Below are 14,272 nucleotides of genomic sequence, written 5' to 3' on the forward strand. Positions count from 1 at the left end.
CCGGGCCGGGCCCGGCCCAGCCCCCTGGGATAGCGCCCGGCAACGAGTGCGAGGCTCCCGCCTTGCCACGGAAGAGATGTGCGGGCGCGAAATAAGAGCCCGGGGTCAGGAACGTGGTACCTGCTGCACATCTACGTCATTTGGCTGAGAGCTGAGCAGATCTCAGAAGTTCCCAATTCCGCATGTAAAGAGGGAACAGGACAAAGTACTCATGGAAGTAGGGGGAGGTTGGGGCGTGCAAACTCCAGAGAAATTGCTTTGAATATCCACTGTAACTTAAACTTAGACCCAAAATATATCACGGGAGATCTCGAGTTAAAGTTGATAATTTAGATACATATGTATATATGTAAAATATGCACTACACATGTATGTATGCAGTTATTTTAATGTAATATACTAACAGAATAATACATGCTGTTTAAAACTGGTCTAAAACGTGAAAGTGAAAGACAGTAATTCCCTGGTTTTTATAACCTTACTTTTAGTCACTGGGTAAGCACCTCACTTGACATGAAAACTATTTTCTGCTGCAGTACAGAACTCAGTTGAAACGTTACAATCTCAGCTGTAACAACTGTTCAGAAGCATTGAGGACAGGGAACACTACTGATTCCTAGGGTGCATCCCAGATAATTTGCTGCATGCCTCTTTGTCTCACCTCCCCAACACTGACTGTCCAGTCCAAGGTTCTAAGAAGTGTCCTTAGCTAACTTTTCTTCTATTACTATGTGATGATATTATTGAAGGAGACAAAATCAGTATTGCAACTAGTGCTGTAGTTATCACAGGACTTTTTGGGAGACAACAAAAGCTGAGCACCTCTTGAGAGTTTGCTGTACCTAAAGATGAAGTCAATAAGGCAAGTACATAAAGACATGCCACTACTTAGTAGGAAAGAATAGGCACAAGATTTACATGAGATTTTTCTGATCAGGGTGAATCTCCACTCATTTCCCTCCAGTATAGGAACATGTCAAAACAAAAGGATTTTGATACACACCATTAAAACTGATGTTAATGGCTCCCACTGTATGGGCAGGAGAGATCTTTCTGGGATGTGTGCATAGCTCTAACAGATGAAAGCTGAAGTCCAACAAATCAGGAAAGAGCTAATGTGGGCTCATTCACCTAACTGTGCATTAGAAGTAAGGTTGTAGAAACTTGATGTTTCTTTGAGACTTCTCCCACATCTGTCAAGTTTGAACTTGATTAGAGCTTCAAAAGTTACTATTCAGAAATTTTGACACAAGGATTATATCTAATATTATCTGGAAACAAAGTGTGCTAAAGAAGAACAACATTAAAGATGGGAAACAAGGGAAAGAAAGGAAGATTGAGAGACAGAACAGGAAAGAGCAGGTAGAGAAGCATGGCATGGATCCATAGCCAAGAAGATGATAAGTTTCCTTTCCAAGAATGTAACTAGAATTCAGTCCTGGTAAGAATTTCCACTTCAGCAGTGGAAAGGACAGAAAAAAGCCTACAAATTGAAGTATGAATGGGAGCGTCTACAGAAGACATCTAGTGGAGATGTCTAACTGCTTTACATGACCATCCTTGAAGACAGGTTAGAATAATTTATGAGACATTATCAAGATGAGAAGGTATTCTGCAAGATGAGGTGTCTCCTTCAGCTTCTATATATGAAACCTGTATGAAACCGGAGGAGGAACCTATCTCTAGTCCTCCAAATTACGTAAGGAAGCAGAAATCAAAATAATTTGGCTGAGACAAGGAAAAAACCTTTGGGTTGAAAGCATTACAGAAAAAAAAAAAAGTTTATTTCTGTATTGCATTTATATATCTGTATGCCATGCCTTTTTTGTTTTCTACTACCTATTTTCCCCAAGGAAGAATCTTCTTGTATAGAAAGGAAATCAGAATCAATGTTAAACAAGTACCAAAGGCATGAATGCTACCCTCCAAAACACAGCCTGGTTCATCCCACTTGATCAGCAAAATGCAGCAGAATTAAATTTGACACACTTCATCTATATAATTTAAGATTACAGAAGCTCTCTGAAGATAGAAGCCTTATTAATGCTGAGGAACATTTGATTTCTCTGTTATCCAGACTTCAGATGTCATGCACTAACCATAATCCACTATTATCACAATGTGTAATACTGAAAACAAACAAAACAATTACATGCCCAAACACCTATATCTTTAAGATATTTATCTCTTCACAGACCTTGCAATTTTCTACTTAAGTGTCCACAAAAAGCCTATACAATTTTTTTTCTTCTTTTTTCTTGACCTCTTCCATTTCCCTCCCAGAATTATCCATTAAGGCTGAAATGACACATACCTGGCATACAAGGAAACAAAAGAAATGGCTACAATATGTACTGCTGCTAAATTATTCAAAATCCAGGTTTTCTTAGAGTAGTAGCTGTGAATGCATGAGACAGGCTTTGATTCTCGCTTCTGCCCAAGATGATTAACCCAACTTTTTTTCTGCAAAGTGTCCTTACCATCACATTGGAAAGCATTTGGTTCTAGGTCTTTTAATCTCTCCTGTTGCTTTTCATTATGTTATAAACAGATGCTAACAGGAACTTGGATTAGAATCTGGTTTCTGATCAGCAACATGTATTAACTGACAGTCAAAACACATACAGACAGAACAAATAGGAGATTCATAATAGAATACCTACCCCATCCCTCCAGTCTCAGTGTACTTACAAAAGAAACAGGAAACTGGTGCAAATCCCTCCCAACAATCAACCAGAAAAGAGACTGAGATCTGCACTGCCAGAAAGATGTCCCATCCCTCAAATGACATCAATTCCAAGCTGTACATTTGGAAACTACAACTTTTCACTGCCAGTGGTTTTGAAACTAGTTTCAAGTAATTATTCTCTAGGAAAAATTAATTCTCAAAACAGTCCTAATTTCAGAACTGTTAGACAGTTTCAGCCACTTAATCCTTTAGAAAATTTTTCCCATTCTTTAGTTTTATTCCATTGGTAATATTAGAATATTTTTTAAATTTTTGAGAGAATTCTAATAGCATTCTTCTTACCATAAAATTCAGGCACTGTAACCCATAATATTGGTATTTAATAATGGTAATCAATCATTCAATCAATTGCTAAAATTCAGCCTTCTGAATTTCTGCACAAACTGCTTACAGTGTTTTTCTGCAAAGGATTATATGCACCAAGGAAATAACACATATTCCATAATAGCTTTCTGTGTAAACCCTCTTATGTCAAGCTAAGAGTGATGTAGATTAAGAAAAGCAGGAAAAAAGCTCTCATAGCACAGAATAAATGTGTTTATGTGAAGGAGCTCATGCAGAATAGCTACTGCTATACTATTTTGCAATGCTTTGTGCCTGGAGACATGCCCTAAGCTTTCACTTAAAAAGAATACTGGTAGACCTCACATCCAACATATCAAATAAGCATCCATTCTGAAACATTTGATGTAGTCTGAGTTCAGCTGTATGATACGAGAGTAACATTTACTACACAATTAATTTGAATAGTCTTAGGAAGAAGACAGTTTGACCCTGTGAAGCACACCAGAGAGGTTACTAAGGAGACACCAGAAAGACAGTTTGAAAGGATTTTGTGTGCCTCACCGAAATGTCTATGAAATTAATTTTCTAGTTTTCCAGGGCTGATTGGTTATGATATAAGGATTGTTTTAAACAGAAATAAAGCAAACTTTAGAAGAATATTTTTAAGATGGAGTCTCAACATTAATTTGTGTTGTATAAAAATCAGAGACAGAAGAGGCTGTAGGCTTACTGTTTTCTAATGCAACACTAAGCAATTCCCCTACTGCAAGTGTAATTCTGTTGAAGGTAGAACTTTGTGGTTAAGACTAGCACAAAGGGTATTAACTTGCCAAATGGAGTGGAATCTCCTCCTCGTAACTAAGGCTGCAAAAAACCCCTAATTTTTAAGAGCTCTTCAATGTCACACTGGATGACAAAAGACCAATACGAAAATCACCTAGCAAAAGATTAACCAAATTCAACATGATGCATCATATAATCATAAGCCTTGGTCTAAAGAAAAAAGTTTTGTGAAATGTACCAAACTAAGAATGTGCTTCATTGGTAGGATTAAGACTACCTTAAAAAAAAACTTTTTTATTACCTATAGACAGAACTACTTCTACCTCAGAGGAGCAATTTGACAACAACATTCAAAGCAGCAAATATCTGGGCTTTGAAGTAATATAACTTCAGATTTGTGTACTGTTAACTGACCTTTGTTTCCTACTGTTATTCATTCTCTCTGGTCAGTAGGTCTAGGAGCTGAATAAGCTGAAGAAACTGAGAGAAATGTTAGCTTTCTACCCTCCTGAGATAATTCTAGCTAGAGTTCATTCTGTCTTATGTTGTGTATGAAACTAGAAATTGTGTATGTGTACAAATGTTCCCATAGTACAACACCTCGTAATGAAGCTGAACTCAAATTTCCTAGAGCACTGGGATTTCAATATTTGAGGCAAATAAATCTGTAATGGGATTTGCTGCCTGTAGAATATCATCAATTTGATGATAGACTTTTGCTGAGGGTATCTACAGTTACAACAAGGTATCTGCTCATGAAATTGGTTACACTGATGCTGCTGTGAAAAGAAGAGCTGTTATGGCTCATTATTGTTGCAGTCACCATCCATGATTTCACGGCTTTTTTCCTAAAAAGTGAGGAGCAGTATTTCTTTTTGCAGATAATGTCTGTAAAAGCCTGCACTGTGGAATCCCATTGAACAGATGAAATAGTACTCAGGAAAACCGACAGCCTGTAATTCCACCCTACTGACAGAAGTACATTCCCTCTTTATTTAATGAATACCTCTGCTTCTTATGCACCAAATGAGCATAGAGAAAAGAGCACAGCAATACAGTTTCCACATATATGAAGGTACAAAACCATCACACCAATGCAAATAAAATGGATGACCAGCCTCAGCATGTGGTAATATTCCTTGTTTCATAGAACAATTAAGACTTAATTCAAATTAGGATAACAAACACCAATATATAGCACAGGCTTATTACAGGTCAGAACTGAAACCCAAATCTCTTGCTGTTTCATGGGTTCAATTAGACACACAACATTTTCAGCTACAGGGACAAAAACCAGCCAAGCTTTCACCAACTAAAAAATCATTACAACCATTTTGATTTCAAATTCTGCTTTGACAGGATGAAACACATTAATGATAACACCACTGTTATCATTAATGAAATGTCCAGCTGAATGAAGTTGTAGACAGTGCAAAACTGCAAAGATCTAGGCTTAAAATGCCTTTGATCAACTAATCTAGACAAGGATGCACCATCTCTTCAAATGTATCAGTATGAGAGGACAAGAGGAAATTACCTTAAGCTGAGACAGGTGAGATTCTGATATTAGAAAAAAAATTTCACTGTTGGGGTGGTCAAGTATTGTAACAGGTGGCCCAAAGAGGTGGTGGAGTCACCACGCCTGGAGGTGTTCAACAGGCTTCTGTACCTGGCACTGGGTGATGTAGTTTAGTGGTGACAGTGATTCTGCTGGACAGGTGGTTGGACTGGATGAGCTTTTGGATCCCTTCCAATCTTGATGATTCTATGATCATTTCATTTCCACAGCTAGAGATACCAAGTGGAAAATTATTTGCCCCACTACAATCACACACATTGGATACTACAATGGAAATACATACTTTTGATGCTGACAGTCAGAAAACAATCTAAAACTCAGTGGAGAGCTGTTTGAGAAAAACATCACCTCATGAATTTGTGACAAAGACTACCAGATCAATCAGCTAAAATCTTAAATGGTAGAGGGAGTGTACAAAGGATGAAAAGCATCATTCTTGCAAGTCCAGTCTTATTTAAACCTCTACTGTCAAATTTTATGTCTGAAATCCAGCATGTGCTTTTTGCCTGCTTAAAATTGTTTTAAGCATTATTAGTGTCAAGTGCATATGAGCCCTATTCTACTCCCTGCTTACAGTATACAGTAAGATTTCTTTGTCTGAGCTGTAAGAGGCAAAGCAAATGGTATCTAATGGAGGATTTTTGCTGAACTTCAGTTTTTCCACTTGGTAATTCAGGCTTCCCCAAGATGCAGACAAAAATGAAGATGATACACAGCTTTTGAACCTGTTCCTTATGATAGTTCAGAATGCAGACTTTTGAAAACATCTGAGGAAACTAGTAGATTTAACTTACAAAGTTACAGCTGAAAATAACCATATGCATGGATGAGTATAAGGCTGTAAAAAAGAGATGCAATCCCTGAAATTCTAGCATTCGCTTTCCTTCAGGTATACATTCATTCTTATCAACTAACAGAGATTAATAAAAATAAAGACACTAACAGATGCATGATTCCTGTTTTGACTTACTGCATGGTTGAGCAGGTGGTCCCTGCAAATCTTGGAAGGAATGTCATACAGTGAGAGACTCCATGATGCTCTTTCCTCTCACAATGGTTTAGGCAAGACAGACAGGGCCTGTGCGTGAGCCCTGGTGGCACAGGCACATGATAAACATCTGCTGCTCTTCTTTTACAATAATGTTTGCAGACAAAATCATCCCAAAATTAAATACAGCAAATGTAAAGAAGATTACACTTCATCATGGAACAGTGACAAATTTGGGGAAGTTCTTGGCCATGAAAAGAATGCATTGTTTATTTAAAATAAGGTTATTCACCATTATTTAAAAAAACTTAATCTAAGTAGGTGGGAATCTGTTTTTAAGCTAGTGTTAAAAAAAATCTGTACAATGATGAACCAAAATACATCATAGTTCTCTAGTTGTTGCCAATATGTAGGTGCTTATAAACCAACCAAGTTTTGTGCAAAATATTTATAAAGTACAGATATATACCCCATGAAACAATTCACTAATTTAAATTCCTTTTTGTACAACGCTATCTTAACAACTGTAAAAAATAATAACACATAAGAGGGTAAAAATTAGCAATCTCACTAAATAAGAAAGAGAACTTGTAAAGGTGCTGAAGACTTTTTGCTAGTAGAAAGAAGTAACAAATACAATTCAAATGGCATATGTATTTTTAAGTATGTTTTGATGTATAAATGAGGTAAAAACAATCTATTGTGGAAAAGCTAAATTAAAACAAAATACAAAAAATTAAATCTTTTGGTCTCCCAATTAAAATTAGGTATTTTACACTGTTTAAATCATATCACTGTCTTTTCATAGTATGCACCCACTATAAAGGAACCAACTGTAAAGAAAACTCAAAATACTGAGAAGTCTCCTCTGGAAAGCCCATCAGGCATAATTTGGAATTCAGTACAGAGTTCAAGGTAAAAATGATATTGGGAGCCTTAAGACCTGATTAATCAGGATTAGGTGTTATTTTTACTTCTTGGCAAAATACCTTGCATCCCAGGGTACACAGAATTCAGAACCACACACTCGTCTACTTTCCTCCCAGTCCTTTTCTGAACACTCTTATGTGTTTTAAAACCTTTACACACAGAACATGCACTAGGACATGCACCTGTCAGTGACACCACCACTGTCTGATCTGTCATTGGTAACAACAGTGGTGCTTTGGTGATACTTGCAATGCTGACAGCAACAGTGCTGGCTGAAACATCATCACTGGTCACTGCAATGGAATGCTAGTGTATTTTTCCCTGCATAGCTGATGAATTTCCTTACTGCAGTGAGTGGCTCATCTAAGGCTCTTAAGGTGCTGTTGCCTCAAGGAAATGGCAGTATTTCAGTTTCTATTAGTTAGTCCCTGCATGTAGTTATCTGTCCTGCATAGGGATAAATGAGTGGAGTCATATATGAGCAGGCAGGTACACAAATGGAAGATCTACAGAAACCTTCAGAAAGAAACTGGAATTAAATCTTATCCAGTAAGCCTGAGTTCAGGGTGCTCTCTAGTCTCTAATGTCAGATAAATATTCTGAAATTACATCCTTGTGGAAAAGGGTGAAGAAATAATTACTGATCTGGAATGGAGCTTCTTCCAAAAGAGAATGTGTTCATCAGTGAGAGCAGTCAACTGCTCCAATCATACACATTAACAAAAGGATTACACACTACCCACCCTAATCAGAGAAGCAAAACTTTTAAGGTAAATAATGAAATAGGACCTATTGATCTTAATGAAAATGCTAAAAAATGACTGCACACTCCTTTGGAAGCCTCAGATGAACAAGGGAGTATAAAACATGATGGATAAAGGCAGAAGTACTGCCACCCCCAAACTGTTTCTGCATCTATATACACAGTGGAATTTGCAGACACATCAAAAACAATGTTTTTGCCTTCTCTGAATATCAGTATTTTCAGATGGTAAGAAATTACATGAGTTGAATGTATGATTGTTTAATACAACAGTTACAATCCAAGTGCTTTAAGATTAACTTGGCAGAAATTTTGTGAGACAACTACAAAAGAACAGAAAAATGTCTGTCTTATTAAAGACAGATTACTGATACAAATTAAAACAGTATTAAAAATTCCTACGGAAAATTTCCAGTTTTCATCTGATCAAAGAAATAAAACTGACTGAATATTGTGGCAAGGAAAGATCTTAGGAGTGAAGACTGTTTCAATTATTAGATGCACAGTGAATATCTAATACAAGGGCCACTGGAAAAATGCTTAAACTTTTTCAGTTTAAGCATATTAAGTCATATTCTAAATGCTCTTGAATACGACATCTGAAGATGAGGTTTTGGAGAGGTCACAGATTTCCAAATAAACAAGATATTCAAGTTGCTATAGTTTGAAGCCAACAGACATCACAGAAGAAAACTGAAGGAGTTCCTCTACACACATCTTCACGGCCCTTTCCAGCAATGAGTGTTAAGAGATCACTGACTAATTACAGGTAGACTGTGGACTTACACTATCTAGTTTAAAAAAAGGCACAAATACAGGAAGTAATTTAAAACCAAAACTACAACAGTTTAATTCTTACTGTATTCTCTCATTTCTAGCCTTGTTTTTTTTTAAAAAGTATTCTCACAACTGTACCTGTGAGATCAGTTTTGAAGCAATGTCAAACCAGTATAAATGAAATTGCAAGCAAGTCTGAAGGCAAGCAATTCACCCTACCTAAAGCTCCTGTGCTGAAGTGGCTACATAGCTGTTTCTGCACAGAGAGAGATTGTTACTCTACAGATGAATGATCCCATAAAATTCCTTGGGCAGTTTAATGCAGCCTTAATCAACTTGCTGCCAGTCTCCTTAGCAAGTCTTTTACCTTTCTGGTTAAAATGTAGCATTTCATGAAAGAAGAAACATTAGAAACCAAAAATTAAATTAGAAGTACATCACGCATTTGGGTTAGAAAAGCAACACAAGCTTAAAGAATCTGAACATTAAAAATACAACTCAGACTGAGGATGAGGAATTTATTTGATGAGGAATTTATTTGTAATTCTTATTTAGGTTGTAAGTTTTTTATATTTTAGTAATTTAAATACTTTTATGTTGGTTTGTGGAGGATATTAAAATATCCTCCACAAACCAACATAAAAGTATTTAAATTACTAAATAATAAAATAATTCCTAATCAAATATTTGAATCAGAGACTACTTGCTGAGATCAGTTCTTTAGTCTAAATGATACATATGTAAATTAATTCCTTTAAAATGCTACAAACAAAACAACTAATACAAAACAAAAAATTAAAGGTTTTTAAAGGTTTGGTTTTCTTTTTCCTTGCACAAAGATAAAAGAAATTTATTTAGTGGAGAAACTGTAATTCAAAATAATTCAGTCTGCCTTAAATGCATAGGTCATATAATAAATTGAAGGCTGCTTAAATACATTTTTAATAAAAACCAGTTGCAAATCACTTCACCAACTCCACTAAATAAATTTGCTTGCACTCTACATATCATCTTTGTCTTAAAAAAGTAATGCAATCAGTACATGAAACATAAACTCATGAAAAGTTTAAACTACAGTCACAGGCTAAACTGGCTATAGCCAAGATAATAAATTAATATCGCTCCCCTATATAACAGTTCTTAAACATTATCATAATGCAGAGCATGGTCTTTTTTCCCTGCTAGTGATTTTATGATCTTCACCTTGAGGATCAATTTATTGACCGTAGCACCATGCTTTCTCATATGATACCCTTTAAAATGTGTAATGCAAAAGGCATTCCAAGATACCTTCTAACCTTTCTCACATTTTATGTGGAAATTCTCTTTAGGTGAAATATTCACAGAGGTCTTAAGTCTCTTTCATACTTCTTATTCTCCCTGTATTTGCCTACTGGAAAACATTTATATGCTATTTTGTAATTCAGTTGTAAACCATATGCAGAAAGGGCTGTTTTGTTACACATCTGACATGTTAGAGCTGCATATGTTTGGCTTCTGGGCACTACCATAAGTAAAAATTAAATATAAAATTATATATTAAATTGGGGAAAAAAAGCTATTTTCTGCATAATAAGGCAGCCAAGTTTTTTAACTCCTTTCAAATTAGCTTCAATAACAAAACTGACTGTTTGACAATGTACTGAATGTCTTACATACAAGGTGTCATATATATAAATGAAAACACTTTATAAAAAATGGTCTTGCCTGATGTTTTAACACTGAGAGTGTTAAAGCCATTCAGCATGGATAAAACCAATATTGACTTTAATATTTTTTCAGAATTTCAAAATCAAACAGAAAAGTCTAACTGAGGAAAACAGAGGTTAGCTTCAAACACATTTTCAACTAAATTAGCGTAATCTTAAAGGATGCTTGTATTATAAATAGTTTTCTCTATTTAACACTTACAGAAAATGTGAACAGGATAGCTGAACTTTACTAAGGTAAACATTTGTTTGCCTTCTTTCAGGCCTACCTATAACAGGGATGAAGTAATTAATCTACATACTACTGTTGCAATGTTATTATCTTATATATCTTAATCAATTTTATTATCTTACATTGGTATCATCTTCTGGAGGACCCAAGGATTAAATTGCAATGAAAATATTACACTATATCTAACTGCTCTGAACTTGAGGTACCTCTTTGTAAGCTCCACAGAAGACACTAGAAGGGATGTTGCAGAGCTCAGAACCATGTATTACAGCACCTTTTCTAGAATTCCTTCTGACATATAATATTTTATCAGCGATATCAAATTCTCAAATTAATTTTTAATGTCTTACTTTCTTATTTATCACTTTATCACACTCAATTCTAAGACTTAGGATTTTTGCTATTATCTCTGATAAAACAAGAGCAAGAAGAAAATATGAAGAAAAAATATTATTTTCTATTATTGTTCTTCCTACTTGTAAAATTTTAGAACCAAATATATAGAAATACCTCCTTTTATTTGCAAAAATACCAAGTCAGTTTATGAATAATTCACTGGCCAACATTTAAAATTTCCACCACATTTTAGGTCCAACTTGTATGCCCTCATACAATTCAGAACAGTTATTTGTTTCTGGGGTATACTATTTCTCCTATGCTCCAAGAAATAATTTCGGTTAAGAAATTGTCCTTATGTTAAATTAAATTGGCACTATTACCCAAAGCAGGACTACAAAGAGATCGTCAACAGGCAGCCTCTGCTATCTCATTTAACCTTAAAAAAAATAAAATAAAAAAAAAGAGAGAGAATCACACCCCAAAATGGAGCCAAAATTGTCAAAGCCTCACTATGATCCATTAGCTGTGTTACGTAGAACAAAAGATACACGGTAAGGACAGTATTCACAATGATTGGTAATTCTCAATCTCATGTGCTGATACAAAAATTCATATTATTAACTATTAAAAATATTTAAAATATTAAAAATGCATCTTCAAATACTATATTAATTTTCTTATATCTAGAATAAATATTTCTTTTTAAAACATTATGCAACAATAGCTGAGAATAAAAATAGAACCAACAAACAAAACAATCCACCCAACGGCTGAACTCAGCGGTGTTTACATTCAAGACTAACCTAGAATTTCCTCATCAGCATCATCTTTTTCATCCCGCATCTGAAAGACTACAACTGCAAGTAGCAATCAAAACACAGCATACCTTGAGATGCACAATGCAAATGAGGAATGCTTTGAATACTGCCAATTGTGCTGTATTTGATTTTTGTTTGCTATTTTGATTCTGTGTAATCACCAAGAAATTAAGAGAACCACTGGAATGGACAATCCTTGAGATAGGATTCCTTGCTAAACAGAAAAACATACTACCATCACAGATTGTAAAATATATGGCAAGTACACATTCACTCAGAAAACGAACAGAATTATCTCCTGAGGGAATTGATTTCCAGAAGCAAAAAACTGTGAAGTTACAGTGTGTTACCCACTTTTTAGTGGAGAATCAGAAGGAGACTATACCAAGTCTTCTACAGATACATGGAAGATTTTGGAAGGAGGGTGTCTGAAGTCATTTGTCAATGTAATCAAATGACCAAATAAATTTTTACTTACAGGAGGTTAAAAAATGTTAAGACAGGAAGGTATCTGAAATATATTTGCGCTTAGGGCTATGTACTCTCTGTGTTACAGAGAATAATGAAACAAAATTAAGTTTTTTCAAACCAACCATTTCCCCTCATCAACTGACCTACTTCCATTTCCTTTTCAAGGAGCTCCAAAAGTATCTCTGCTCCAGACACTAACGTGGAGTCTGTTTTCTCACATGACAGCAAAGAATGCAATTACATGAATCTTGTGTTCTTGTTAATATGATTCCCATTTGTTCAAAAGCTCTCATTCAAAGCTTGTCTTGTTTGGTTTTAACTACTTTTCATGGGCCAGATTCAACAACTGAAGCTTCTGCCTCCTATGCAAAATTCATCTATTTGCATTACATTTAATGGACTGCAGTCACTCATGATTTCCAAAGACATGGCTTGGGGCCTGTCTGCACAAGAAAAAATAATTTATTTCAATTTAAGTTTGGCTTTTTTTCCTGATAAATTGACTCAAGCAAAACTGATGTAAAACAGACTGAAATATCTGTTTGGATTTTTGCACTGATTTAGCTTATCTAGTAGAAGCAGCAATGTGTGCTTTTTAGTCTCTGATGAAAATTACTCTGGCCTTTCCATGCTTGTTTGCTACTGATTTTTCTTCCTCGCCTATAAAAAAAGTGGCCAAAGTGTAGCACAAATGCCACTTATGACTGTTTGAAAACTTAACTGAGCCACAGATTCTGGGTCTCACTGCTCCTATACAGCCAGCACAGCAATGGCCCCCTGGCCTCTGTAAAACCCAAGGAAACAGTTCGGAACTACTGCAGCCACCACCCACACTCCACACACAATTAATACCTCTGCTGTCCCCACACAGAGTGCACTTCTGGTTCACGACAGAGGAAGGGGACCACAACTGGTAAAGTAGGAAGAACAGGATTAAGGAGGTACATGAATGCAGGGGAAGCCAAGGTTCCACTTTTCCTTCTGGAAGTGAAGGTTGTTGACATAGGTATGTGGAAGAGAAATTATGTGACTGAAGTCTGAAATAAAGAATAAACTTTTATGGGTGCAAGAAAAGCTTAAATATGAGCATTGGACTGCAATCCTAGCTTGAATGATAGGAACATGCAGTAGGGAAGGTGGGAGAAGAGCCATAGATGAGGCTGTGGTTTGGCATGGTTGGAAAAGCATGACCCTGCCAGAAGTAACTGACGATGATCATATACCCACTAGGATTGGGAATGTCTGGTCTGTACTATCACACCATCATTCCTGCAAGTGTGTTCTTTTTTAATTATAAGACAGTAAAATTTCTTGCATCTTTGTACCACCAGCTATCTATTTTCTATTCTTTGACAAAAACATTTTGTGTTGTCTTTTCTTCTTTCATATATAGAACTGACCTAATATTTATACTAACGCACTTAGTGGAAGGCTCACCATAAGCAGCACATTTTCAGTGTTTAAGGGTATCTCACAATGACTTGTAGAAAATACTCTACAAAATTAAATTACTTAATAGGAGAATAATTTAAAAGTATGATTCTGTTCTATAGTCAAGGTTTAAAAACCAAAAATTTTCTTTAAACACAAATTTTATTTGATTTTATGCCTTGAGATTTGACTCACATAGACAAGGACATACACACTAAATGCAGACATATACACAAACTCAAAATTTCAAATGCATTCAGTACATGGGAAATTAACAAACAATTGTTTTTAAATTGTTTAAATTTCACTCTGGAGCCTGGTTTGGAAAAGAAAACCCCCTAAAGGTTAAAAGTGATATTTGGAGGTTCATTTCATATTGTTACTAAAAATAGCCATATTCCAAGGCATCCATGTATAC

At 35.6% G+C, this 14,272-nt stretch overlaps 1 protein-coding gene across 2 annotated transcripts in view; it reads right to left on the reverse strand.

Annotated features, from left to right (window-relative positions):
- TNPO1 (transportin 1) overlaps positions 1 to 14,272 on the reverse strand; it is a 73,447-nt gene that overhangs the window by 56,764 nt on the left and 2,411 nt on the right. The gene's annotated exons all lie outside the window — the stretch shown is intronic.

The sequence above is a fragment of the Zonotrichia leucophrys genome, chromosome Z, assembly GCF_028769735.1.
Source record: "Zonotrichia leucophrys gambelii isolate GWCS_2022_RI chromosome Z, RI_Zleu_2.0, whole genome shotgun sequence".
NCBI lineage: Eukaryota > Metazoa > Chordata > Aves > Passeriformes > Passerellidae > Zonotrichia > Zonotrichia leucophrys.